At 50.4% G+C, this 27,606-nt stretch overlaps 1 protein-coding gene and 1 long non-coding RNA gene across 2 annotated transcripts in view; one reads left to right on the plus strand and one right to left on the minus strand.

Annotated features, from left to right (window-relative positions):
- Positions 1–12,579, plus strand: part of LOC119527609 — a 40,957-nt gene extending 28,378 nt beyond the window's left edge. Inside the window, exon 3 of the long non-coding RNA XR_005215441.1 lies at positions 12,407–12,579. This is a non-coding gene — a long non-coding RNA (uncharacterized LOC119527609). The remainder of the gene's footprint in view (positions 1–12,406) is intronic.
- SPSB4 (splA/ryanodine receptor domain and SOCS box containing 4) overlaps positions 1–27,606 on the minus strand; it is an 82,749-nt gene that overhangs the window by 29,287 nt on the left and 25,856 nt on the right. The gene's annotated exons all lie outside the window — the stretch shown is intronic.

Raw genomic sequence — 27,606 nt, forward strand, 5'->3', positions numbered from 1 at the left:
AAAGCCCTTAAGTAGGAGCATTGCCTGCAAGTAAGCAAAATGAATTTACAAGCATTCCTCTATAATGCTTTAGGGAAATCCTAAAATGTCTCTAGTGAGCAAGGGCTGGTGAATGGAAATGAATAGTGCAGAACCTATTATGACTAATTTAAGATGGGCAGGCGTCACCGATGCAGCTTACATTTAGTGTGTTGTCTGTTCAGCCTAAAGAAAAGTAAATTGTCATAGGGTGGAAAGAACTGAGGTGTCTGTCCATCATTTAGGGACTATTATGCAGGTAATAATAAGAGCCACTTAGTAGTGATCATGTCCATGTGCCAGCACTGTGTCGGGCAGTTTACATCCATTCTGTTATTTAATCTGCAGGAGAACTTTTGACAGGTGGAATTTATTACCTTCATTTAGCAAATGAGAAGCTGGAGATTCAAGACAGGTTGAGTAACTCAGCGAAGGTTACAGTCTAGCATGTGGCAAAGCTGGGCATTAACCTTAACCTTTAGCCCTGGGAGCCGGACTCTTATATCTCTCCTCCAACTGCAGAATCAGGTTCTGGGCAGGGAGCCTCCAGGCAGGTGTCTCCTAGCTACCTGTCCCTCCAGGTCTGCTTCTCAGTGTCTTTCGTCAGGTCTTCTACAGCCTCCTAGCCTGGGCATCTGCAGTGCTCAGGGGAAGCAGGGAAAGGTGGGCCCTCAGACCACCCTCGGACCAGGCCACTATAGCACGGCAGGGTCACCCTTGGGGGGGCTGTGGCAATCTCCAAGGGGACATGAGTTTGGCTCTGAGACCCACCCCCTCTTCGCCACAGGGATGTCCTCTACCTCCAGCCTTGGAAGTTCTGGGTGGCAACTTTTTGGGCCAATGCCAGTCATCTATGACGACTCACACCTGTCCTTCTGCACTGGCAGAATTGCAGGTCTCATGGGAAACCACCTTAAAATTTGCGTTCTCCTCCGTCATTGTGCTAGGTCATCACCAGAAGGGCAGCTATATGGTTTGGCCGTGGAAAGGGGGCTCTGACCACTTCAGAGGAAGTCCTTGTGGGGTTTATGCAACAAGCATTCACCCAAAAGTTACCATGTACTTATAGGCCACCTCCCCTTCTCTCTCCAGGCCCATACCTATGGCTATTGAGTCCTCAGAGACCCAGGGTGCCCACTCTTCAGGCTCTCCACTCTCTCCCCTTACATCTTCTACCCACCCTTGGCCTCACTTGTTCGAGCCACTTTAACAAGCCATTCCTGAGCATGGAGAGTCCTTGCTTCACATTACTTGAACAGATATACCCTTACCCTGCATAATTTTTGCAAGGGAAGATGAGGGCTCCTAGGGAAGGACAAGATGCACCCAGCAGCTGGCTACAGTGTAGTCAGGGTGACAAGACCCCCAATGACAACACTGAAGAGCGATGAAACAAAGAGTGAGATAACATATGGTCAGAAAGTAGCACAGATGGGCAGAGCCATGGGGAGGGAGAGGAGGGAGGCCACACGGCTGCCCTGTGAGGTTGACAACCACCACTGCCGCAGCCGTGGGGCTCCCCAGGCCCAGACAAGACCAGTCAGGACAGCAGTGGGGAACGCGTCTGCTGGCTGTGTCGTTTACATCAGTCCCTAACAGAAGGGGATTCTCGGAAGGAGGTGAACAGACGCTACGCTTGACCTCAGCTCAGGAGACCCCAAGAGGCCAGACTAGTATCAGGACTAGACCATTCTGATGCCACAATTTCTTACGCTTAATTAAATCTAAGTTCACAGTGAGAAACCTTCCCAACAAGGCTAACGACGCGGCTCACTTAATGTACATCCCCTCTAAGGAAACGGCTCCTTAATCCTGAGGTTCTGCATGGCACTAGCCAACATTTGAAGCTTTCTAAGTATACATTTTAGTTTAATTAACAGAGAAACCTGTTCTGGAAAATCATTTGGCACTAAGTATCAGGAATCTCAAAAAAAGTTCATATTCCTTGGCCAATTATTTTTACTTCTAACAATCTACCAAGGATGATATAAATGAAAGGGACAGTTGAAGTATAAACAAAAGCATTCATTACGGTTTTATTTATAAAAGGGAAAAATCAGAAACAACCAAAATGTGCAAATTAGAGGACCAGTTAGATTACAGTGTTGACCAAGTGGTTACATATTATTTAATCATTGAAAATTATATGATGCCACTAACCCCACCATTACTTGTCACTGTTCTGGAAGTACTGGCCAAACAATTAGATAAGAGAAAGGAGGTAAAACTGTCATTATCTGCAGATGATATGACTGTATGCCTAGAACACCCAAGAGAATCAACAGAGAGCCTACTAGAGAAATGAGAATCCAGTGAGGCAGATAATTACAAAATTGGTAATCAAAAATCAACAGCTTCCCTCTAGAAAAATAACTAATTAGGAGGTATAATAGGAGATAGGATTCCTTTCATAATAGCAACAAAAAAAGATGAAATGCCTAGGAACAACATGACAAGAAATGTGCCTTATAAGAGTAAAATGTAAATCTTACTAGAGGACAAAACAGAAAACTTGAAGAAGTGCAAAAACATATTTTATGCTTGGATGGGAATACTAGATGTCTTGAAAAGGCCAATTATCCCCTAATATAATCTGTAGATTTGGTATGATCACAGTTAAAATGCCAACAGGATTTTGGGGGAACTTACCAAAACTATACTAAGGTTTATTTGAAAAAGTAAACATGAAAGAAGAGACAGAAAAATACAAAATATACTAAAAATACTAAAATACTAAAAATAAAGAGTAATGAGGTGGGACCAGCCCTACTGGCTATTAACAGCGGACTTTCAACCATAGTATTATTATAATTAAAACCATTTGGTGGTACTGGAGAAGGAACAGACAAATGGACCTGTGGAACACTGTGTTTCTCCAGGAATTGACAAATACTTGCTAGTTGGTATGAAAATGGTCTGGTGACAATAGGACATAGATTTGAGAACCAGACTGGGCTGTCCTCCCAGATCATTTGACCTTGGATGCAGTAATCATGCAATTATTGTGAGAATTAAATGAGGTAATGTATGTAAAGTGCCCAGCATAAGGTCTTGAATGTAGTAGATAGTCACTGAAAGGTCACTATTATTAAATAATTCTTCTTGTTGGTTTATACTTTAAAATTATTTTAAATTATTGTTCATTCCCACTTTGCCACCCTCTCAATGGTTCACTTGTCTTCTGCTCTGTGTTACCAGTCACATCCCAGCTTCCCACCAGCTCCTCCCTCCCAAGTAGCGCTCCTGAGATCCCCAGAGCCCACCTTCTTCGATGAACAATGGGGGAGGCCATTCTGTCTCTCCCTCAAAAGTCAAAGTAAAGATGCCTTGGGACCCTCTCTCTCTCTCTAACTGAGCCACCTCGGCAGATGAACTCACTGCCCTCCCCACTACGTGGGATCTGACTCCCAGGGGTGTAAATCTCCCTGGCAACGCAGGATATGACTCCTGGGGATGAATCTGGACCTGGCATCATGGGATTGAGAATATCTTCTTGACCAAAAGGGGGATGCAAAATGAGACAAAATAGTTTCAGTGGCTGAGTGATTTCAAATGGAGTCGAGAGGTCACTCTGGTGGACATTCTTATGCACTATATAGCTAACACCTCTTAGGTTTTAATGTATTGGAATAGCTAGAAGTAAATACCTGAAACTATCAAGCTCCTGAAGATGATTGTATAACAATGTAGATTACAAGGGGTGACAGTGTGATTGTGAAAACCTTGTGGATCACACTCCCTTTATCCAGTGTATGGATGGATGAGGATAAAAATAGGGACAAAAACTAAATGAAAAATAGAGTGGGATGGGGGGATGATTTGGGTGTTCTTTTTTACTTTTATTTTTTATTTTTATTCTGATTCTTTCTGATCTAAGGAAAATGTTCAGAAATAGATTGTGGTGATGAATGCACAACTATATGATCATACTGTGAACAGTTCATTGTACGCCACGGATAATTGTATCGTTTGTGAATATATTTCAATACAACTGAATTTAATTGAGAAAAAAAAAAAGAGGCCTTGGGAGATATTCCTGAAAAAGGATGGAGAATTCAGGAAATGTGAGTCTTTGGAGAGAACCATGGGTAGAAACATAGTCTGTGTTGTTTGAAAGCCCTTATCATGGTCTAGGACAGTGTTACTGAAATTCTTCCCATTCTCGGGCAGGGTAAGAGAAGGGACAATGGCAGAGAAGGAGGAATTGGCATGGGGTGGGGGTGGGGTGTCCAAGGGACACGGAAGGCCCTGGATGAACACAGGGGTGTGGTGTGAGGGTAGAGTGGGCACTGAGTCCCACAGAGGAGGGGAGCTGGTGATGGAGACCTCCTCCCCCATGCAGGCGAGTGTCCTGGCCTTGTCTCGGCCACCATCACACTAAGTAAGGAGGGAACATAGAGAAATGGGACTTGGGGTTGATGAATCTGGAAGCCATGTACAAAAGATACCAGACAGAGTACAGGGAACCAGAGACAGGACGGTTAGCCAGGACATTAACACAGCTGACCGGGAGACAGGAGAGAAGGGGCTGTTTCAGCCATGGATACTCCAGACACAGGGCTCTGGCCCACAACTTTTTCAAGGGCCTTAAAAATGTTTGAGACTTGGAGTGGAAGTATTTGTTCAAAAACCAGTGAAAGAAAATTGCAAAACTAAAATTAATACAAGTTTAATTAAACATCTACACAAATAAAAGAAGATTTTGTCAAGAAGTCAAGTGCAACTCAACACAACCCAACCCATAGTTACACATCAGCTATATTTAATGTAGGATGCTGTGCATTTTAATGTGCTTGTTATGACATGACCAAACGTGAACAGAACAAGCTGGGAAGAAATTAGTAACTCAAATCATCTCCATATTCTGGGAAATTTGACATAGTGCAGTAAAACGGAATCCATCAGGGATAACTGTAGTCTGCTTTTAGGCCTACGAAATCAATGCAGCTGGCAGGATAGGGAGAGCTGGCCTAGCAGTATATTCCGTGAAAGGGAATCACAAGCTCCCCGAGACTGGGCAATGTGACCTGGCTGCTCAGTTAACTAGGACTATCGAAGGTTGTATCCAAAGTAGTATGAAGGTCAGATGAAGGGAGGTGAGGGTCCCATTGTGTTGATCCTTTGGTCAGTAAACTCACAGGCCTCCTACTGGCCTGCTCAGCTGCTTCCACTTGTGGCCCTGGGTGGTTGTCACATCCCTGGTTTCGCCTCTCTTCCAGCGGGAAGTACAGAAGAGACTTCTGGCCATGGCAAGAGGTGCCCCCAGTTCTTCTGCTGTGGCTGCTACTCCCACCCCTCTCTGCCCTCTTGTGGCTTCCCAAGTCTAGGTCTACCTCCCATGCTAGACTTGGCATGGCCGCTCACCAGGCTTGGACCCAAGATCTCCAATAGTCCACATCTGCTCCCTGGCCCTCTGTCATCTCGGGAGACTCCCTCTGGCGGCAGTGCCAGCGCCATCCCGGTGTGCCTGGGCCCCAGGCGGGAAGTGCGCGGGAAGAGTAACTAAAATGTTCCAGCGGGACAGGGCACCAGGAATTCCCAGGAATCCCAGGCCTGAGGTCTTCCCCATCCATTCCCCACACTTACAGAAAAGTGACAATTCCCTCCTCCCTCCTGATGTCTGGGACCGTGTGGACAGCACAGCCAGATAACATCGGGATTTATATGAGTTTTGACAGCATTAAGTCTCAGCAAAGTCTCAGGGGAGCCAGCAGGAGCAGGTGGGTGAGTGAGGAATGAATAAGTCTGTTCTGAGCCCTCGGGACAGCCTCTTCCATTGTGCATTTGTATTCATTCCGTAGCCATGGTGCTCCAGGCAGCCGCCCAAACAATACAGAGGACACAGCTGTTGAGGAGTTTATAGTCTCGAATTTTCCGCCTTGGGGTAGCCGGAAATCCCATCCGCAGTCTCACCGCAGAGCAATTCTCTCCAGGGAATTTGTGCAGGGCTCCTGCGCCCCGATGCCCAGCACCAAGCCCGTTCTGCACCCCGACCCTGCCACGTCGCTCTTCCCCAGGAGCATTTTTTGAAAGGAAGCAGTCTTTTAGGGAGCAGAACACAATGTTAGATAGCCAAGACTGTGTGCGACACCTTTTCTCCAATACTGCTGTAAGTCTTATAAAATGCTTCCTTGGTGGCCTGTGAGGCGCTTGTAAGTCCCCCATGTTCTCTGAGAAGGAAAATGCATCCACAGAGAAAACGTATCAAGTCTCAGAAACAAGGCAAACTGGGCTGGAGAGTGGGCAGTGGCTGAGGAAGGTGCCTTCTTAAAGCAGCTACCAAAGCCAGAGACTGGAGCTCAATCCCACAGCATCGGAGGGATGCAGGGGATGAGCGGCGGGACCAGGCTACTCACCTCAGACTTAGCCCACCCAGGGGTGACGGAACTAGGATATTTATTCACCGACCCCAGCATACACTGGCTGAGGCTACTTGGGGAGAGGTGGGGGGTGACTGGTGGCAAAACGAGCTCCCGGGACAAGAGAGAATCTTCAGGAGCAGCTAAAGTCAGGCAGAATGAGACAGACCAGGGATAAGACCAGGGATAAGATCTGCTAATGATTATCTGGGTGGCCTTGGGCAAATTGAATGACCTCTCTGAGCCCTGGTTACCTCATTTATAATGTGGAGAAGATAGCTGGGAAGATTTGCAATATGTAAGTGCCTACCACAATATGTGACCATTACTATATATTACTATATATTTTATTGTTGTTCATGCTCACCTGGCATTTTTAGGTTTCAGATCTAAGACAGCTTGATTTCTCCCTAAAGAGGCTATTAGGAAAGGAAACTGCTTAGTCTCCATGCATGATCTCTGCAAATATTCCCACAGTGCCACTGCTGCCCAACCTTCCAGCTCCTCTTCCCATCCTGAGAGGGGGTCCTGGCACATTTCATCTCCAGGCAGGTCAGGCTCAGCCTAGCCACCATCCCCCCTGCCCAGGGTCCATGACTGAAGCCTGGAGTCACAGGGTGGGACCACAGCTTCGTCTGAGCAGGGCCTGGAGAGAGAGGGAAGGAGGCAGGAAGTACCAGAGGAAAAGAGCAACGAACTCAAGCATCAGACTGGCCAGGAGATAGCTGCGTGATCTTGGGCGAGTCACTTCACCTCTCTGAGCTTCATAAGTAGAAGGAGACCCTCCCTGCAGTGCGTACAGGGGCAAAGAAGTCGATAAGTTAGCAAGTGTACACTGTCTAGCACAGGGCTGGCAACTGTGCTACAGGTCTTCCCCATCCCCACGTATACAGAGAAAAGTCACAATTCCCTGCTCCTCTTCCTTTTACCCTTTGGTTCCAGCACTTACCATATTATCATTTATTGGCTGATTGTCTATCTACTTCTACTAAAATACAAGCTTCATGAGGGTAAGGATTTTTGTCTCTTTTGCCCCTTCTGTTTTGTATTCTCAGCACCCGGAACAGTGCTTGGCATGAAGTAGATGCTAAATTAATATTTGTGAAATGACTGAATTTTTAAAAAGTGACTTGCCCAGGGGTCACACGGTTGTAGAATTGGGGTTTGAAATCTGGGCTGACCCTAATGTATATTCCCAATCTGGGAGGAAGGGAGGGACGGAAGGAAGGAGAGAGAGAGAGAGAGAGAGAGAGAGAGAGAGAGAGAGAGACATGGAGAGGGAGAGAGGGAGGAGGAGAGAGGAAGTGAAAGACATAGAAGTGTTTTGCTTAGCATGTCCCTCAATTTACAAGCAGTCCGAGTGAGGGCAAAAACAGAAGAGGAACCTCCCAAGCCAAGTGTTCAGGAGTGTTCTCATCTTCCCACAAGTGAATATACTCAGATTTGACCAGCTGCCTTCAAAAAAGCAAAAACTGCAATTCCAAAGCCATCTCTAAAGTGACTTTCCCAAGGTCACCCAGTTGATTAGTGGCAGAGCTGTCAACACCCAGAGATTCTGAAATGAATTCTATGACATCCCTGAAAATTGGTGTTTCGAAGATAACTAACTGGCTTTTGGCAAACTCCCCAAAAAGCAGGTAAGGGCTTCTGTCCAAATGCATCCATCACCTCTGGCTCCTGACCCCGAGGCTGTTGGCAGACACAGGCCTGCTTGCTGACAGTCTAGGATTGTCCCAAGAACATCTGCGATAAAAGAATTTACTACAGCCCAGGAAAATAATAAAGTAATGAGAAATACCTCATTTGCTCACCTTCTTGCCCTAAATTTTCATACCTCCACACCTTTGCTAGAGCTGTCCCCTTGGCCTGCCTTGCCCTCCTGGCCAGGCCCCTCCCTCTCCAGCTCCTACCCCAGTAGGCGACACCCAGATTCCAGGACTCAGAGCATCACTTCCCCTGCAGAGCCCTCCTTTATCTGCTCCCTGCCTCCTCTTATCGGACTGTCCTGCCTGCTGGATGTATGGGCTGGACCCACGTCAGTCTGTCTTTGCAGCTCCGATGCCCAGCCCAGGCCTGGCCTGCTGGGGGAAGTGGGGAGTCTCAGCCAGTGTAAGGATAAGGAGTCGGCACACATTCTCACTCCCTGAGGACTGGGAACCTCTAGCTGGGGGACTGAGGCCCACAGGAAGGTCTCCACAGCCACCGGACCAGCACCTGAAATCCATCCTATAGCATTTCATGAAGTCATTAAGAAAGCAAGCTGCAGAAATGGTACAGATAGTATGCTCCATTTGTGTTTTGTAAATGCAAGTCTATATATCAGCATCTGGATATGAACACAGACGTGCTTTTGTGTGCCTGTCTTAGCTCGGGTTCCCCTGAGATAAGGACTTCGGTGCAGGTGGTTTTGAGGGGAAATAGAAATGAGGGAGACGGGAGAGAGAAAGACAACCCAGGGGTGTGTTAATGAGTCAGATTCTGCTGTGGGCCACTGGGGCTCATTCGCTAGGGACCCTCTGAGGAACTGTGATGCCTGCTCAGCTCAGCACTGTCCCTCTGGCAGCTGGGGAAGCCAAGGCATGTGTCTAGTGACCCCTAGTCAGTGGGGCCCCAAGGGCCTTAACTCCCCCAGCTGAGTGGCCAGAACAGTACCTGGGACTGTCCACTAGAGCAGCTCTGGGGCTGGGGGCTGAGGGGACGTGGTTGGGGCTGCATGGTGGCCTTCCAAAAAGATAGTCTGTGTCCCAACCTGGTTTGGAAAAAGTGCTTTTACAGATGCAAGGAAATTAAAGATGTGAAGATAAGACAATCCTGGATTATCTAGGTGGTCCCCAATTCCAACGACAAAGTCCTTATAAGAGGAGAAGATCCAGAGCCAGAGGAAAAGGCTGAGTGAAGACAGAGGCAGAGGTTGGAGGGATGGAGCTTCGAGGCAAGGAATGCTGGGAGCCACCAGAAGCTGGAAGAGCAGGAGGGACCCTCCCCTAGAGCCTCCAGAGGGAGCACGGCCCTGCAGACACCTTGATTGCCAACTTTTGGCCTTCAGAACTGTGGAAGAATGTTTCTGTGAATACGTGTCTGTTGTTTTAAGCCACCAAGTGTGGTAATTTGTTTGTTACAGCAGCCACAGGAAACTAATACACACCACAAGAATCGGCTAGTGGCTGGAGGGCTGGAGGGCTGGGGCCGGGCAGGTACTTGAGACTTTTTACACTTTTGTATGTTTGAGAAGTACATAAAAGCACAAAGAAGCAGGAAAAGTCACTTCCTATCCTGCCGCTGAGAAATAACCTTCCGTTTTGGAATACAACCTTCTAGCATAATTTTTTTTTACAGAGCAAATTTACACTGTCCATATGATTTTGTACCCTTTTTGTTTGTTCCCATGTAATATTGGCAAGGCCTTCCCTCGAAGGTGGCCCTAACAGCTTCTGCAGGTCTAGTGGAAGAGGGCGGGCAGCCACTGGGCCCTTCCCCAAGACAGGCCTTAGGGAGGGAGTGTTGGGTCCAAATGGAACTCAGAGAGCAGGGAGACCCCACTGGGCTCGTTCCCCACTCCAGAGTGCAGAGCAGATTTATCTTAATTTATTTTGCCTGATGCTGCTGTTCCAGCTATTAAACATGGTGCTGCCTAAATGGCCAACAGGGCTTTAAATCTCTGCTCGAGGGTCACTTCCATTTTCTTACTCACGGAGCACAACCAAACTTTTGCTTCCTAAAGAAAAGTCTATCATTTAAGGTTGCAAGCACAGAAGTGTCCCACCCCCACCACCACTGCAGACAAGACCAAAATTTGTCAGGCAGCCACTTGTCAAGTTGGTGGTTACAGACCCTTGCCTTTACCCTCTGTCCATCTTCCCCTCCACCTACCCAGGGCAGCCTTGCTGGGGAAGATGGAGGGGTGCAGCACTCTGCAGGTCCCATCCCAGCTCTGCCACTCCTTGGCTGTGCAACCTCAGGCACACTCTCCACCCCTTAAGCCTCTGCTTCCTCATCTGGAAAGTGGATACGTCATACTCACTTCCCAGGACTACTTGGGGATCAAATGAGATCATGGATATCAGGCAGCTGGCCCTGGACTTCGGGCCTCCTGCTGGGTCTCTCTTCCTGGGTTACCCCTCCGCTAGCCCTCCCTGCAGGGGCCTGCCTCCCTCCACTTTCTTCTCCAATTTGGCCTGCTCCTGTGCAAGGCGCTTGATGCCTCCCACCCCCACCCCTAACCCCACCCCCACCAAAAGGGCATCTTCCTTAAACCCAGCATTCACACGCTCCTCCAGTCCCTCCTGCTGCCTATGGGCTGGAGTCTATAACTCCGCAGCATCCTGCTCTAGGCCTGCTTCATCCAGCCCCCAGCAACCCTGCCATAGCCAGACTGCTTTCCACACTGGCTGCCACCTGAGCCCACGAGGACAGCCCTCTTTCCAGACAGGGCAGAGAGCTCGGCCTCCAAGCAAGGGTCAGGGGCCTGGCCCTGGGCTGCAAGGGAGCAGAAGCCCTGGGCCTCCATGCTGTGCATCTCCTTAGGGGTACAGCTGGCCCTGAAGCTCTGAGCCTCCACCCACCACCCCTCCTTTCCCCTCTTAGACAGGGCCTGCTCCTCCTCAGAATCAGCGTTCCTGAGCAGGTCGGCACAGACTCTGAGTCAGGTGACCTGAGGTCAAAGCCCAGCTTCATTTCTCAGTTGCCGTGTGACCTTGGACAAGTCTCCATGCCTCAGTTTCCCCAAGAGGAATATTAACAGAGTTCAGGAGTTGATACATGCAAAACACTGATGTGAGAGCCTGGGACACGGTATCATTACTAGAATCTTCTCCATAGTTCCCAGTTATTGGGTATGTCTTGTGATCCAAGACTCAGCAGCTGTTCTATCACTAATCCTCACTCTACAAGGTAGATCATATTATCCTCCTTTTACAAAGAAGCAAATAGGGCTCAGAGAAATAATTAACCCAAGAACATAGCCCAGACCTGCCTGAACCCAAAGACTGTTCCTAAGAGCTGTTCCACTTACATAGCGCAAACCAGTGCCTGGTCCTGTCTAAGCCCTTCATGTAGATCACCACATGTCAGAGCCTCACAACAGCCCTATGTGGTTGCACTATTACCATCATCCTCATTGCAAAATAAGGCAACTGAGGCACAGAGAGGTTGAGTAACATGCCCAAGGTCACACAGCAAGCAAGCAGCAGAGCAGTTTTGGGCCCTTAATTGCTATGCTCTGTGTTTCTCAACTGCTTTTTCCTCTTTGAGATCTTCCTAACAAGTCTTCAAGGCAGGCAGTTATTAGCCCCATTACACAGCTGAGAAAACTGGAACTGACACCCAGCAGGATGAAATTAAACCAGAAGACAATGCATTTCCAGGTGTGAAAATAGAATGGCTCCGAAATTTCCTCAAATTCTTTCCGACATTCTGAGAAACCTCTCACCCAAGGAGATGAGGCGACAACTGTCTTAGTGATATCGTATTACTTTTTTGTCTTCCTTGCCCATGCTATAACCACATGAACATTCTACAAACTCCAGCCTTGCTGAATGGTGACGAATGCCTTCAGGAGGTCATAGATTAGAAAGAAAAGCAGAACTGAAGGGCACCAAGAGACCCTTTACCAGAGGAACCAAAATTCTGCCGCGCTTTGGAGCTTCAGAAAGTGGTAGGCTATGTGCCTAGCTCTGTTTGTAGGAACTGGACCAAATTCCTTGGGAATTCCCTAAGGAGAGAGAGCCTTATGGCCTTAACCCAGCAAGGCAAACACTGGGATGTTGCCCACACCAGGGCAGGCATTGTTAACTGATCATAGTGCTCTTTCCCACAGAGGAGAGGTGGGACCTCAGGATCCTTTACAGAGCAGTGCTCGAGGCAGCACCTACCTACTGAACAGAACTACATTTCCCAGCTTCCCTGAAGCTAAGAGTGCCCATGTGATAAAGTTTTGGCGATTGAGCTATGAGCAGAAGTACAGTAGGGTATTTTTGAGATATCTTTTTACAGGGAAAGTGCCCTCCTTCAGTTCTTCTTTCCTCTTTCAGCCTGGAATGTGGGTGCGATGGCTGGAGCTCCAGCAGCCATTTTGGACCACGCAGTGCCTTTGGGAGTAGAAACCACAAGTTAAGAAGGTGAAGCAGCAAGCAGAAGGAGCCTGAGGCACTGAAGACCTCCTAGAACCCTACAGCATCCCTAGACTGCTTGTTTCCAGACTTTTTACATGGGAGAGAAAAACAAATCTCTATTCTCATTTAAGCCTGTGTTATTAGTTTTTTTTAATTACATGTAGCCTGATTTAATTCTCACTGATACGCCTCCAACCCTCACTCACTCCTCCAGATGTACTTCCAGCGTGTTCTCCAATGCGAAGGTCCCTGAATCCATCAAGCTGCTTCATACCCAGTGACTGCCTGCCACATCCTGTTCCTTCTGTCTATAACACCCCCCCCCCCCGCCATCTACCTGGCAAACACCTACTCATCCTTCAAGACTCAGCTCAAGTGTTCCTTCCCAGGAAGCTGTCTTGGATCCTCAGGTTACAATGCATCTATCTTCTGAGTTCCCTTGGTGTCCTGGGCTTCCTGCTGTACCATAGCCCCCTTTACCCTGTCCTGGTAGCAAGGGCTGGTGGGACGTGGATGCTCATGGGCCTAGGCAGAAGAAGTGCAATGAACGTTTGCAGAAGGAATACAAGGAATGAAGAATATATGAGTGAGTGGCTGGAGGAGCCAGACATTCTGTGCTACAGAAGCTCCAGAAGTTTTCCTAGTCAGGGAAGGCCTCCTAGAGGAGGAGGGGCAGACAGTGGCCCCGGGCATACTAGCTTGGGATACTGGGCCAGGCTAATGCCTGTGGCACAGGAAGGAGACACTGCACACTCTCGGGAGATCTTTGTATGACTTAATGGAATGTCTCCAAGATGGTCCCTTAGTATCTCAGAGAGGTCACAGCTCCCAGCTGCTGCCAGCGCCTGAATTACCAAGTGGTGGTGATTGACAGGGCAGCTGCCTAAAGGAGCTCACAGCCCCTGGGGTGCAGGGGAAGGGAGGTGGGTCAAGCATTGCTGGAAGCTGAGCTTACTCTGTGCCGGCGTTGTACAGCCATCTGGTTTGGGTCAAAGGTCTCCAGGGACTGGTTTGATTTATAGGCCAGTGCAGCCGCCCAGGCAGCGTGAGGGAGAGGGCATGGGGAGGCCAGGGAGGGGGGGCATGTAGGGGGTGGAGAGAAGGGACAGCCAGGGGCCCCTCAGAGACTGAGCAAACACTGTGATTCTGCTCCTGACCTAGAAGCACCTCAGGCTTTTTTCCAAAAGAAAAATTGCAAAAGAAAATATTGCAAAGAAAAATACTGAAAAAGCCAAGAAGTATTTGTTGTGCGCCCACTGTCTACCTGGGTCCATATCAGATGCTGTTATTATCTGGGGAGGAAACAAATCCACATGAACTACACTCAGTGCTGACCTGTCTCTTGCGCTGTGCAGGGCTTTTCCCAGTGATGCTTGCTGAGCTCCCCTGCAACCCTCCAGCATGGCCATTATTGGCCACATTTCACAGATGAAGATGTCAAAATGCAGGAGTCCCTATAACGGCAGAGCTAGGACTCAATCCAGGCTTTCTGGCTTGCTTGAGAGCCTTCCCCTCTGCCTGGCAAATGCTCTAGAGGGTTCTGGAGCTCAGAGGAGGGCAAGGTGAGCAGGGGCCAGAGCCAAACAAGGAGGAGCCACAGAGAAAGATGCCACTAAGAAGCTGGCCAAACTTTCATCTTACCTGAGTTTAAATGATCCCACAGACCCCTTCATCCACCCCAAGTGTGCTCCAGCAGCACAGAACACAATGGTCAATATGCACAGAGGCAATTCATGAAAGAGGACTTTAAAAACGAAGCTAGTGTTGCTCTGAGCCTGGGGAAGGATTGTTTTGTAGGCAGTTGGAGAACTGGGGTTGGCAGCCAGGCAGGGAGTGCTACACAAGCAAAAGTGTGGAGGCAGCCATTTGCCTGGTGGGAGGTGGGTGCTGGCCTGAGGAGCACCTTGCATCTGAGGTGCTGGAGGAGTGGGCTCTGGTGCAGGAGGCCACACACAGGGGCAGATTCCCCTTGGGCTACCCACAGAACGGGGTACAGCTAAGACTCCCCAGGTCACAGCTGGCTGCAGCCATCCTCCTGGAAGGAAGCTGAGGACATGGGGCCCAAGTGGGGCAGGCGCCTTTCCCACATCCTCAGCTGGACACGTCCCAGGACCATGGGGGTGAGGGGTTGGGCAGCGTGGGGACAACAGCAACTGTCTCCCCTGAGGAAGCACAGTGCACGGTGCCCAGGGTCCTTCCAAACCAGCCGGAAGGTTTCCAGCAAGCCCAGCACTCCACCTCTCTGACTCCTTGGACATGTAAAACAAGCCAACCAGGTGCCCCACTGTATGAGGCTCAGAAGGACCCTGCAACTGGCTCAGGTCACAAAACCTGGCCTTAAACCCCAAATTAGAGAAGCCCAGATCACCACGCTGAGACTTAGTAAAGAGGAACATTTCGGGTGCTTACAAACTCTGCTGCATCTCAGCAAGAATCAGAAGGAAGTCACTAGGGGCAAGAAAGGAGACCTTCCAGACATCCTGACAGGGAGACTTTTGACGTTGGAAGCAGACAGGCTACAGTCTAAATTTTAGTTCTGGTCCTGTGAACTTTAAGCTTCTCATAGCTTTTCAGTTTCTTCATCTGTAAAATGGGAACAGTAACATGCTCCACATAGGTTAAAAGGATTTAATAGAATTTCACATATACAAAGCACTTAGTTTGGGGCACCGGAGATGCTCTTTAAACTCCCCTCTCTGTGTTCAGCCTGTCTGTGGTGAGGTCTTCATGAAAAACCAGAGCCAGGCCTGAGCCCTGAACCCCTCCAGGGACTGGTGTGTAGCAGGCAATCCATCATCAACAGGTCAGCCAGAAATGTCACCTCTCAGCAAGGAATGTAGGTAAAAATGCCGACTTTAGGCTGGAGTGGGGGAAACGTGGTGAAACTTAACACCAGACTACTTCCTGCCAAGCTGCACCCTCTTTAAGATGCTGGCAAAGCCCGGTTCTGGCCTTTGACCTCTGCCCTTGATTTGTGATTTGTTTACACATGGCTGCACCGGGGTCAGGGTCCAAGATGGGCCATGGGTTCAGAAAATGACAACCAGACCCAGCCAGATGCACACAAATGTCCAGGACAAGGAGCTCTCTGAGTATAAACATGGCTGGTGAAATGCCACCAGGTTGGGGGTGGTGGGGGTGGTGGTGGAGAGAAAGTGCCTTCCCGCATGGCTGCTGCCTGAGCTGTCCTGTGTAATGCCAGTTTACTAGCCTGGGTGGCAAGCCACCTGTGTGTTCAGGGCTTGGGGGTTGCAGGGTGGGGACATAAGAAGAACACGCTGGTCCCCTCCTCCCAGGAGTGACTGACCCCGTTGGAAACACTGGATGGGCGGTCTGGAACCTTAAAGTCACAATTTAGGGCAGTATAGGATTGTAAGTCAAAATGTATAATAGTGAATGAATGAATAAAATAGTCTCCAGCACTGTCTAGGGCCTTACCATTAACAAAGGGCTTTCACAGGTATTATTTTATTTCCTCTCCACAACTCTAGATTTCTTATTCTTCCCATTTCACCCAAATGGAAATGGAGAATCAGCAGGCTCAGGACTTGCCCGAGGTTACAAACCAACGAGGAGCACAGCTGCTGCTTGAACCTGGGTGTCCCTGGCTGTCCCCCTCCTCCATGGACACCCCTCCCCCATGGCTCTGGCCCCTGCAGGTCCCCAGGCTCCTCCTCCTCCTCCCCGCCTCGGCATTCCAGGCATACCTCACGTCAGCACCCCCCTCCGGAGCCCTCCAACCAAGCCAGGACCTTTGACATTCTCCGATGTTTCCTGCTTGTGCTGCTGACTGCCTTGGCGGGGCATCTGGGCTGAATCTTCTTCCTATTCTTGTCCCCCTTGAGCTGGGTCCTGGGGCCCTGGAGTACTTGAATGAGCTGATCCCCAAGGTGCTGGCCCTAGAAATAGCCCTGTGATGGGAACAGTGATCTGAGCCCCTCCCTTAGGTTCCCCAGTCCTCCCCAGTGGCTAAAGCAGCACTGTCCACTAGAACTTTCTGCAACAATGGAAATGTCCTACTTTGCACTGAGTGGTGGAATTTTTAATTTTAAATTTTAATTTTATTTAAAAATTTTAATTAATTTAAACTTAGATTTAAATAGCCCCATGTGGCTAGTGGCTACCATATAGGATGGCACAGTGGTGTAGAGTGTTTGTCATCTAAAATGTCAGCCGCTCAGTCTTTCAAAATTAGATGCCACAGAATTATGGAGCCACTTTGAGGTCATCTTGTTCAATCCCCTCCTTCCTGAGATGGAGAAACCAAGGCACAGAGAGGGTAGGAAACTTGTCCAAGGTCACACAGCCTGTGGCCATGCTGGCACCAGCTGAACCTAGTCCGGTGCTCTTTCATGACCTATTCCCCTCCTCCCTGTTTTACACCCAGCATTGAGTCAATCAAGTTATTTCAGAGCAAAAATGCTTTCTCAACTTTCACACATCTAAATCCATTTTGGCAAAACACCTTGAATGGCCAAGGGAGTCTGTCCCTGCATTGGCCAAGAATGCACCTTTCCTGCCCTGGGTGGCTGGCCCAGCCTGGGGGGTGACCAGCACCAGGTCAGCAGAGACACGTCAGAGCCTCAGGGCTCTGCCAACCCAGCGCCCATGCATGCAGAGCTCCTCCTCGGTGCACCCTTTCCCAGGTCCAGCCGAGAAAGTGGAGAAGCCCCAGCAGGACTTGGCAAAAAAAAAAAAAAAAGGTGGGGATGGGCTCAAGCCCTGGGTCACCCACCACCCCAGGTGGGGAAGACCCTAGCAGTGCAAATGCCTCTCTCTCTCGGTACAGCAGCCAGAAAGAACAACGATGGGCTGATGTTCACTGAGGCTCGCAACGGAGGTTCTTGCTTTTCTTAACTGGACTGCCAGACGGTACCCACTAGACATGTGGAAATGCATGCTTTGCACAAAACCTAGAATTCAGTTCTGAGAGCAGCGGCGAGGTGGAAAAACAAAAGACGGGGGTTCGAACCAGCTCTACCATTCGAGGTGCAGCCCTGGGCGAGCCTGCCATTTGCTCTGAGCCTCGGTCAGTTTGTCTGTAAAATGGAAATAGCAATTTCCACCTCGACATCAAAGGCTACCTTTGTAGAACGAGGAGACACATCTCAGGAGAAAACAGACTTTAAATACAGCTTCTTTAAAATGAGGCTATTCATAGCTTTTTCGTTAAACAGTGTAATGACTGGCGTCTGAAGGATGGAAAGCAGTAAGAAACGCTGCCCCTCGGTGCTCAGCCCTGCCAAGCCCAAGCCTCCGCGGCGCTCTCTCCCTCACCGCACCCAGCCACCCTCACTGACTCACTCTTCCCCCGGATCTTCACGTGGCTGCCTCCGTCTCATCATCTGGGTCTCACTCAAACACCCCCCTGCCAGAAAGGGGGCCAAGATAGCCGCTGATATCTCCCCGCCTGACCGGCACATCCTCCTATTTTGTTCCCTTAATCACATTTTTCTATTTCTGGATCTATGGCAAGAATTTATTTGTTTTTTTCCCTGGTTCTGTCTCTCCCTTTATATCATCATCCTGGGATCCCGAGAACCTAGCACAGTAGATGCTCAAAAATATTTGCTGAGAGATTGGCTGGCCGATGCAAACAAAAAGTCTCTCTTTATCTTGACTTTGCCTCCCAGCCAGACTGTGGGCTCCAGGAGTGTGGAAACCAGTCTCGGTCATCACTGTCGCCCGGCTCCCGACCCAGGTCATCACACTGCAAGCCCTTCAAACGCACAGAGCAGAGGGAGAGATGATCAGGTGTCATTGTCCTTCCCCTCGCCGGCAGACAGGCTGACCTAGGCAGGGTCCTGGTGTCCTAGGTAGGGCAAGACACTACGCAGGGTCGTGGGAGGCTTGAGGAAACAGCCAAGGCTTCTCCACACTCATAGCAAATTAGTATCTATAGGCAGGGTGCCAGTTATTTCAAATTACCATTCTTAGTGAATTGGAAACATCTCAGGATTTCCTTCCCTGAAGTTTCAATGAGACACTTGTACGTCCTTTCTGTTTTGTGCAGGTGCCGTGGGAAGTGGGTGCTCTTTCCCAGGGCCTCACCCTCCATTCAAACGTTCAGTGTTTTTTCATCCTACAGTGCAGACTCTGTGAGTTATCAGCCACTCATTCGACAAATGCTCACTCAGCCAGTGCTGAGGGCACAGGGCAAAACTGGACCACTCGGCCCCTTTCTCTGGGGAGAAATGCAGCAACCCAGGAGGACTCACGCTGTCCCCACAGGGTGTCAAGGGTGCAGAAGAGGCATGCACGAGGTCACTGCACCTCCCAGAACCACAGGTGTGGCATGGACATCAGGCAGTGCTCCCCTGCAGCGTGCGGGTCAACCCAGAGCCCCCCTCGGGGTACCCCAGGAAGAAACCAGTGGTGTAAAAGCAGCCTTTCCAAACTGGGGCACAGAACGCTGACACTTAGGCTGCACTAATGCATTTTCCCTCCTGGGAAGATCAAGGGCTGACTGCTGCTGGACCCCTGATTCGTTGGTGCCAGAGCCGTTAAGAAGGATCTGCAGGCCCTGCAGTCCTGTTCCAGCCAAGATAGTCAATGCTGTCTTCTGCCTTGGACGGCACTGCCAGACCCATTCCTGTAAATCTGGGATATTACTGCTTGCCTCACCCTCATTTCCTCCCCTACATAACCCTGCACCACCCACCCACCCCAGCAGCCTCCTTCCAACCAGGGTTCTCAAGCAGCTGACTTCTGGCTAGTGTTAGGCTGGGAGCACAAATCAACTGGGATGCTGGTAAAACACATACACACATTCACATGCACACAAACAGACACATGCACCCCTACACACACACGTATACACACACATACACATACATTCCAGGGCCTACTAAAAGAGCTTCTGATTCAGTAGGTGAGAGACAGCAGAAATCTGTTTTTAAAAAGCTCCCTGAGGATTGCTGATGTCCAGGCAACTGTGCTAAGTGACCAACTCCATGACTCCCCACAGCCCTTCCACAGCTAACTGAACCTCAGGCTGGACACAACCTCTGGCTGCACCTGGGGAGAAGAGCTGGGCCAGTCAGAGCCTCTCGGGACTCTAAACCGTGACGTGGGAAAATAACATGCCAGCAAACAGTGAGGCTGAAGCTATAAGGATACCACGACAGGCCAAACCAAGGGGTTCCCCAAGTTATGAGGGAACAGAAACAATACGGGAGAGGTGGGGGACGGCTGGACAGAGGGGCCTGGAGCAGACGTGCAGCTGAGGCACAAACGGACTGCCTGGGTGCTTTCCCGTTCCCGGTGCTGCCCCTGCCCAATCCTCATCCGACCTTGCCCTCACCCCCTTTTTCTAAGGCAACTTGGGTCTTCTAGGTTCTAGACTTCCAAAGGACCCCCGACTAAGTGTCCCGCCAGCACCCCTCAGCTCCTGCTCCTGGCCTGGCTGTGTCCGCTCTGTGAACGGCCCTCGGTGGTGGCCCCGGCCCCTTGCCCCAGACACAGCCACACTTAAGGAGAAAGGCAGAGAGCTGTCATCCACCCCACCAAACACCAGACACCAGACACAAACCCGCTTCTGGCTCAGGGACAAGCCTCGTGAAATTCATTTTGAGGGAGAACCTCAACAACTAGGGCGCAATCTGGAAGGCGGCTGAGGCTCCAAATGGATCAACTCAATTGCATCTACTTAAATGACTCCAGAGCTGGGACAAGGATGCTTTGCTGGTAACTCTGGCCTCCTGCTGCTCCCCAGTTGGGAGCCTCAGAGGCAGAGAGATGGGGAGGCCCCAGGGGACCTGACAAGTGTGGTCCCAGGGGCCTGTGACGGGGCAGCCCGTGCCCACCGGGCTCCAAGCAGGCGCTCTGCAAAGTGGGCTTGCAGCACTATTTATAGAAAGCAGCCACCCCATAAGATGAAAAACAGCGGAGAGAGCCAGCGAGGCAGTATTTTCCAAGCTTACGCTGTCTGGGCTTAATTTCATCCCAAGCAAATAAATCATTAAGGAGGCAGCGAGTCCTGGAAGATTTGATGAAGAAGGGCTATTAAATGGCACAGCCTTAACTTGAATTATGGAGGGCCTGAGCAACGCAGTCTTATTAGTGTCTGGGTAGGCCGTAACTCACGCTAACCACTCCCTCGCCTCAGCCGAGGGACATGACTATGAAGGGACAATCGGCAGGTTCCCTGACCACAGGAAAATAAAGGCAGTTTACTCTCCTGAGTCATTTAAACACCCCCCCCCCACCTCCTGCAAATTTGCTTACTCTACTCATTGCTTTCCCAGCACAGCCCACTCAGAATCATCACTAATTCCACATTGACGGGTTGAGAACAAATGCAGTTTGGCTGTCCTGTGCTTAAATGCTGTGGCAGGGGAAGCAGCCGACGCCAGCTTCAGCAAATCCTTTTGTTAAGCACGCTAAAGCCAGGGCCTGGGACACCTTGCATAACCCTGGAGGACTCAGTGTGACCCCGACTCGTGCAGGAGCAGGCACTGGAATTCAGGGCCTAGATTCAAGGCCACAGACGGCCACCTCCAAAGCATTGCCTTGAGCTGGCTCTAAGTCTCCCCAGCCTCAGCCTCTTTGTGTGTGAACCGGGATAACAACACCTTCTCTTCGTCCGGGATTATTACACGAGTTAACATATATGGAGCACTTACTAGTGCTTGTGCAGGTCTGTGGAGGCTTAAATGAGACGACACCTCTGCAGTGCTAAGCAGCCTGTGGCCTTTTGTAAGTGCTCAATCAATGACTATTTAACAAAGAGCTGTTTCTGTTTGCAGTAATCCCTTCCCAAACACGAGTTGCCCTCGCAGGAAAATGCATGAATAACAATGTGGGTTTACTCGTGTACACCTTGTGGGCAAATGTGAGAATCTGGGTTTGAGGATAAATGCACGGAGTCACTCAGCGATTGGGGAGGATGAGAAGAGGGAAGTGGGGCTGGATGGGAGAGGGAGGGAAGGCAGAAGATACACAGGGTTATTAGGGTGAAGAAAGGCCCAGGAGCTGCCATCAATGTCGAAGCAGGAGGGGTGACAGGCAGAGCCAAGCTTTGCTGGGGCAGGGGATGCAGCTCATTTCCAACAAAGAGGCTGGCATGGACCAAGGCACAGGGCTGCAGGATCAGAGTTGGGGTTAGAGGGGAGGACAGTGGAGAGGGGGGTAAGTGGCTGAAGGCAGGCTCTGAAGCGTTGTAAGGAGAGATGGCACTTGGCTGAGCCCTTGCTGAGTGCCAACCGCCCAACGGGCATGAACTCATTTCATCCTCACAGCCTTCTGGCCAGCATCACCGGAAGCTGGTTAGAAATGTGGGATCTCGGGCCTGACCCAGACCTCCTAAATCAGAATGTGCATTTGAGTTTGAGAAGCACTGCTGACAACAACCCTGTGGGTAAGTACCATCACTATACCCACTCTACAGGTGAGGACACTGAGGAGCTGAGAAGTTAGGAAACTTATGCCCAGATCACCCAGGAAGTAAGGGGACAGAACCAGTTCTCAGCCACCTCACTTTGCAGCCCAAGTCAGGGAAGGGGATGGAGTCTCAACATCTGTCAGGTACTGAGAAACCACACAGGGTCTGCATGTTTGGGGGACGGGGGAACCTGTGTAATCTCTTGCCAAGCTTTAAAGGCCTCCCCCCAGGAAGCCCTTCCAGCCCCTCCAGCCCCCACCCACCACTCTCCTCCCAAACTCTGTGCCCACCATTGTCTACATGGGTTTTTTCAATTCTGACTCATTCTCTGTTGAATTCTCTCTTGTTTCTGGTGAGGTGCTTCTTCAAGGGGAATTGGAGGCCTGGGTTTTAGTTCTGGCTCTGCTGCTAACTGGCAGGTGACCTCGGGCAAATCCTTCCAGTTCTCTTGTCCATTCAGCTCCCACCTGTAAAATATGGGCCCTGCAGCAGCTGCTGGATGGCGTCCCTCCAGTCCTACGGCCTGGGGCCCTGCCTTCATCTGCCTGCCGGCTCCTCCAGAGTGGACATCCATCCACTCCTTAACCCCTTCCTTCCCCAAAAGTCCAGTGCCAGCCAGCCCACAGGGTCCAGTAACTCTCTTGTTCAGAAACAGAGGCTGACCCTCCCGATCACACCGTTGGAGCTCATCCCTGGCAAGGGATTCTATGGGCACAGCTGGTGAGGATATCCCTTGCTGAATAAGAAATGCCTGAACAGGGCATTTAGCTGGGACCTTTGAAACCACTCACAGTGAAACTGAACACTGACAAACTCACAGTGGCCTCTGAGCCTCAAGTGGCATTTCCATCACGTATCTTAAAGAGAAAAGTCACAAACCGCCCAAAGACAACACGTTATCCTTTTTTTGTGTGAAATCTCTCAAATTTCACAAGGTGGACCAAAATTTAATAACAATAATTATTTGCACATTTAATAATGCTAACAGTAACTTGACCCATCTATGGGACCAGTAGGAGTCATAGTCATAACTGGCAATCTTCAAATCTCTCATTTTTCTTCGTTTCCTATTCTGTGCCAGGCACCAGGCCACTCACTTCAGATACATTACCCAGGATCTTGATGCCTTGTGGCAAATCAAATTTAAATTTCTGTCTTACGGATGAGGAAACTGAGGCTCGGGGGTGAAATGACCTGTTCAGGGTCACGGCTAATTAGAAGACAAGCTGGGATTGGGTACAACGCAGGTAGCCCCGAGCCCAGGAGGCGTTGCCACTCCGAGAGGAAAATGGCAGCGGCCAAGTGTAACTCCGCTTTGGCCCATGGTGCCACTCATCCTGACTGAGGCTGCGTTTCAAAGCCCCCTTAACGCAGGCAGAATTTCCTGGATGGAACTACTCCTGACTGTGCTGAATGTGAAAACCCTCCCTCAAAGCTGGGACATGGTGCCTGAGCGAGACCTTTTTTCAGCTGAAAGTCTGTTCCTTTTGTGGACAACAAAGGGTAGGGGCCAGATTTGGGAGATGGGATTCTGAATGGAAATGCCCAGCATGTCATTCTGCTTCTGCTTGGCCCATGCATGTGGCAGATGTGCCCTGTGGGGGACACAAATGAGAGGTGGGAGCAGGTCAGGCTGGGGCTGGGTTCCAGGGGAGGCTCACAGCCAGCTCCTTTCTGTTCCAGCCAGCCATGACTTGGGACCTGCTGTGGTGGAGAAAAGAAAAGCCATTCAGGTGGTGGGAGGTCAGTGCATTCACTGCATTTACTCTGTTCCAAGGGGGGCACTGGGGAGGGGCCAAGAAGGCTAAGATGCAGCCCCCACCTCGCCTCCAAGAGGCCCTCCTTTGGCAATGGCAGCAGCAGCAGTAAGAGAACAGCAAACACAAGTCTGGGCCTAGTCTATGCAATTTGGGGTGCCAGGAGTTTTACTGTGCTGACGTACACCCTAAATAAGGCCTGGCCGGATTACACAGTTCAGATTGTCTTAGTCCAGTAATGTGACTGAAGCCCTCTTAATAACAAATTAATGTGATTCTACTGTATGGTAAACCAGAAACTAAATCATGCACAAGCATTCACAGCACGCCCAAGAGGACTATACATGGGGCACGGTGGGAAATCGGCAGGGCATAGTAACAGCTCCTCCACCACACAGCTGCTAGGGGTCATGCACTGGGTCATGCTTCCTGGACCCGCATCATCTCTATACTCACAGCAACTCTGCCAGGCTTGTATAATTATTCCCATTGCACAGATGGGAAAACTGAGCCTGAGGGATGTTAAATAACACCTCCAAAGTCAATTAGCCAGGAGGGGGAAGAAATGGATTCAAATCAGGATCAGAAGTTCATTCTCAAATATTGGAAACTACCTAAAGGTCTGAAAACAGGGGTCCGAATAATTAAACCATGATACAACCATGCAATGGAAGCCATGCAGCTGTTACAAAAGAATGAGGCAGTTTGATATTAACTGATGTTAAGGGGATAAAACGTTTACAATGATTGCATTTGTGTAAAAAAATCTGTCATCAATATCTCTGGAAGTTCACACGAGAAATTGCTATCTGTTGGGGGAAGTTAAGGGAACTGGGGGGCTGAGGGATGGGATGAGGGGCTCTTCGGTGTGTCCACTCTTTTGTAGTATTTAAATTTGTTACCCCATTCACAGCTTATCTTTCAAAAATAAACATATACATATTTTTAAGTCCTTACTCTCCACTTCCCTACGTATACTTCCTGGGACACAGGCCTGCCCTGAGGAACTTCCTAACCATTTGGGGAGAGCAGACATTCACAAGTGGATGAATGAGTGAAGGGGCGGTTGGGGAGTGGTCTGTGCTGTCTAGGTGTGGGGCAGGGGAGATGGAGAGCCAGGCTGGCTGGGATGACAGCCTGGCCGTGGGCCAGGAGGGAAGAGGAGCAGGTCCAAATGGGGAAGCCGGGAGGACCACACTGCCAAGTGACAAATGCAAGTTGATCAGGATGGGTGTGGGTTCAGCACAGACCTGAGGATGGCCCCGGCAAGGGGATGGCGTCCTTGCAGTCATCCTGGTAGAAAACTCTCTTTCGCCTTCATCAATACCAGAAGCCTTGGCTGACTGCCAGCCTCCCCTGCTGAGCCGTTGCTCTAATAAATACTGTTGGCAGATCAATTAAACCATCTAGGAAAGGCATTTGGAAATACAGCTTCCCAGGATCAATGCAGGTGGAAAAGCCCTCTGTCAGACAGCATGAGAGCTACACCTCATGATCTATTACCCTGACAGCTCAGGGGTAAAAGGGAGGCCAGACCCCACAGGACAGCGTGGCTGAGGGTGGAAGAGTGGGTGTTTGTGGCTCTGCATCAGCCTGGATGGCAAGATCCAAGACAGGCCAGCGGCTCTGCCATCCCTCAGACCTTTCATGCTTTTCACCAACAGCTCCGCGCAAGGAGACAGATGCAGCAGTGTAAAGCCAGATGCTCAGGTGACCTGGGTTGGCACCCTAGCTCCACCATGTAGTAGCTATGGACAAGTTCTACAAACTCCTGGAAACCCCACTGCCTCATCCATGAGTTGGCAAGAGAAACATTCACCTGGCAGGCAGGGTGTTTGGGAGGTTGAATGGACAGATGCAGCCAACACAGGGCCTGGCGCATAGTAGGTGCTTAATAAACAGGAGTGTTTCCCTTGAGCCAAAGTGGAAAGGAGGTGCCTTGTGTGAAGGGAGTTATTTGGCTCTGCAACTCTATCCCATCTTCCCCTCCCTTCTAGGTGACAACCTTCACAGACCTGGTCCTGGGCTAGCTGGACCGAAACCAGATGAAAAAAGAAGTGATATGGGAGAGGGAAGAGGGCATCAGGCAGCCGGGGTGACTGCAGACAATAGGCCAGGAAACTCCTGGACAGTGGTGAGCCTGTGTGCAGATGGCCAGGCCCAGTAGCCCCTGGTCACCATAGAGTGACAACACCCTTCCCCGCCCCGTCCCTCTGGACTCCAGGGTCCCAGGGAGAGCAGGCCAGTGAAAGGCCAGAAAATGGTCTTTTGAGGGACCCATGGAGAACAGAGAGAAGGGGTGCAGCATGGAGACGGACCAGAATGGGTGACCTTGCAGCAGTCCTCAGGCCTCCGGTATGGAAGAAGGAATGCAGTTCCAATCAACTCCACTCAACAGGAGATATTTTGTCGAGCCCAGGCCCTGGGGACATGGGAAAGACTGAGCCCCAGTCCCCGGCTGGGAGGCCCAGTGGAGTGCAGATGAGAGGAATGTGTGCTCTCAACCTCTTGGCCTCAGGCCCCCAGCTCCCCTGCCCAGCCCCCAAAAAGCTGCCCTCAAGAGAAGCCATGTGAGTGATCACTGTCGCCAGTGAGCGTCAGTCCTCTCCAACACCCAGGTGACAGTGCGGGCCCCTGAAATTGGATTTCAGGCAGCAGGTCTGGAGCATTCCAGAGATCACCAGGCAACTTTCACCCTGGAAGACCCCCAATGCTACCTGCCCAGGGTCTCTGCAGGCCAAGGCTGATGGGGACATTTGGGGCTTCCAACCTCTGGGCAGGGAAAAGGGTCCAGTCCCCCTCACCTGGGTGGACAGTGTGAGCAGCCCCATTTCACAGAACAAGAAACCGAGGCCCTGCCTGTGAGGCTTGCCCATACCACAAAGCAAGTCCCTGTCAGGGCATTCTGATAACAAGTTTTGGTAATCGTTACAACAATAATAGCTAGCACTTCCCAAGTACTGACTCTGCCAGGTCCCTTGCAGAGTGCTTTGCCTCCTTTAGCCGGCAGAGCTGGAATTCGGTTCTCCACATGGTCTCCTCCATGGCCACGAAGGAGAGACCAGAGCTGCTGGGGGTCGGGGCTTCTTCTGGTCACTGCTGGAGCCCCTGGGCTCAGGGAGGGTGCTCACGTTTATCTGTTGAATGAACGCCTAAGTGAATGACTCCTAGTCGAGAGCGCCCTTCCTAGCACCATTCTTCTAGAAAAGGGCAGTCGCTCTTTCCTTGGCTCATCCTTTCTCATGGATCATCGCAGCAGTGGGTTGGGTTGTGTCCCCCATAGGGATGCCACATCCTAACCCCAGTTCCTGTGAATGTGACCTTATATGGAAAAGGGGTCTTTGCAGATGTAATTAAATTAAGGATCTTGAGGTGAGAATATCCTGGATTTAGGGTGGGCCCTAAATCCAATAATAAATCCTTATAAGAGAAGGGGACACAGACATAGAGACTCAGAGAGAAGAAAGCCAGGAAGACAGTGGCCAAGATCAGAGTGATGCATCTATGAGCCAAGGGCTGCCAGCATCCACTAGACACTAGCAGGGAGGCAGGGGACAGATTCTCCCTCAGAGCCTCCAGAAGGAACCAACCTGCCAACACCTTGATTTCAGACTTCTGGATGCCAGAACTGTGTGAGAACAAATTCCCATTGCTTTAAGCCACCAAGTGTGTGGTCATTTGTTAGAGCAGCCCTAGGAAACTCAAACGATTACCCTGACCACAGGATCCCATTTCTGTCTGGCACCGTCTCATGCTGACAGGCTCCTGCCTCTGCCTCCCCACTCCTCTCCAGTGCCTGGCTTTCCTTCCCCTGCACCCCACATTTCCCACTCTCCACCCCTCCAGAAAGTCAGCCCTGAGTCCCAGTGCCCCGCCTGGGGAATCAGGCCCTGCTCAGCAGGCAGGAGCAGATAGAGCTGGCCTGGGCAGCAGGAGGCAGGGGAGGGAGTGGCGGGGACCGGGGTTTGAGCACAGCTCTG

Source organism: Choloepus didactylus, chromosome 1 (assembly GCF_015220235.1).
Source record: "Choloepus didactylus isolate mChoDid1 chromosome 1, mChoDid1.pri, whole genome shotgun sequence".
NCBI lineage: Eukaryota > Metazoa > Chordata > Mammalia > Pilosa > Megalonychidae > Choloepus > Choloepus didactylus.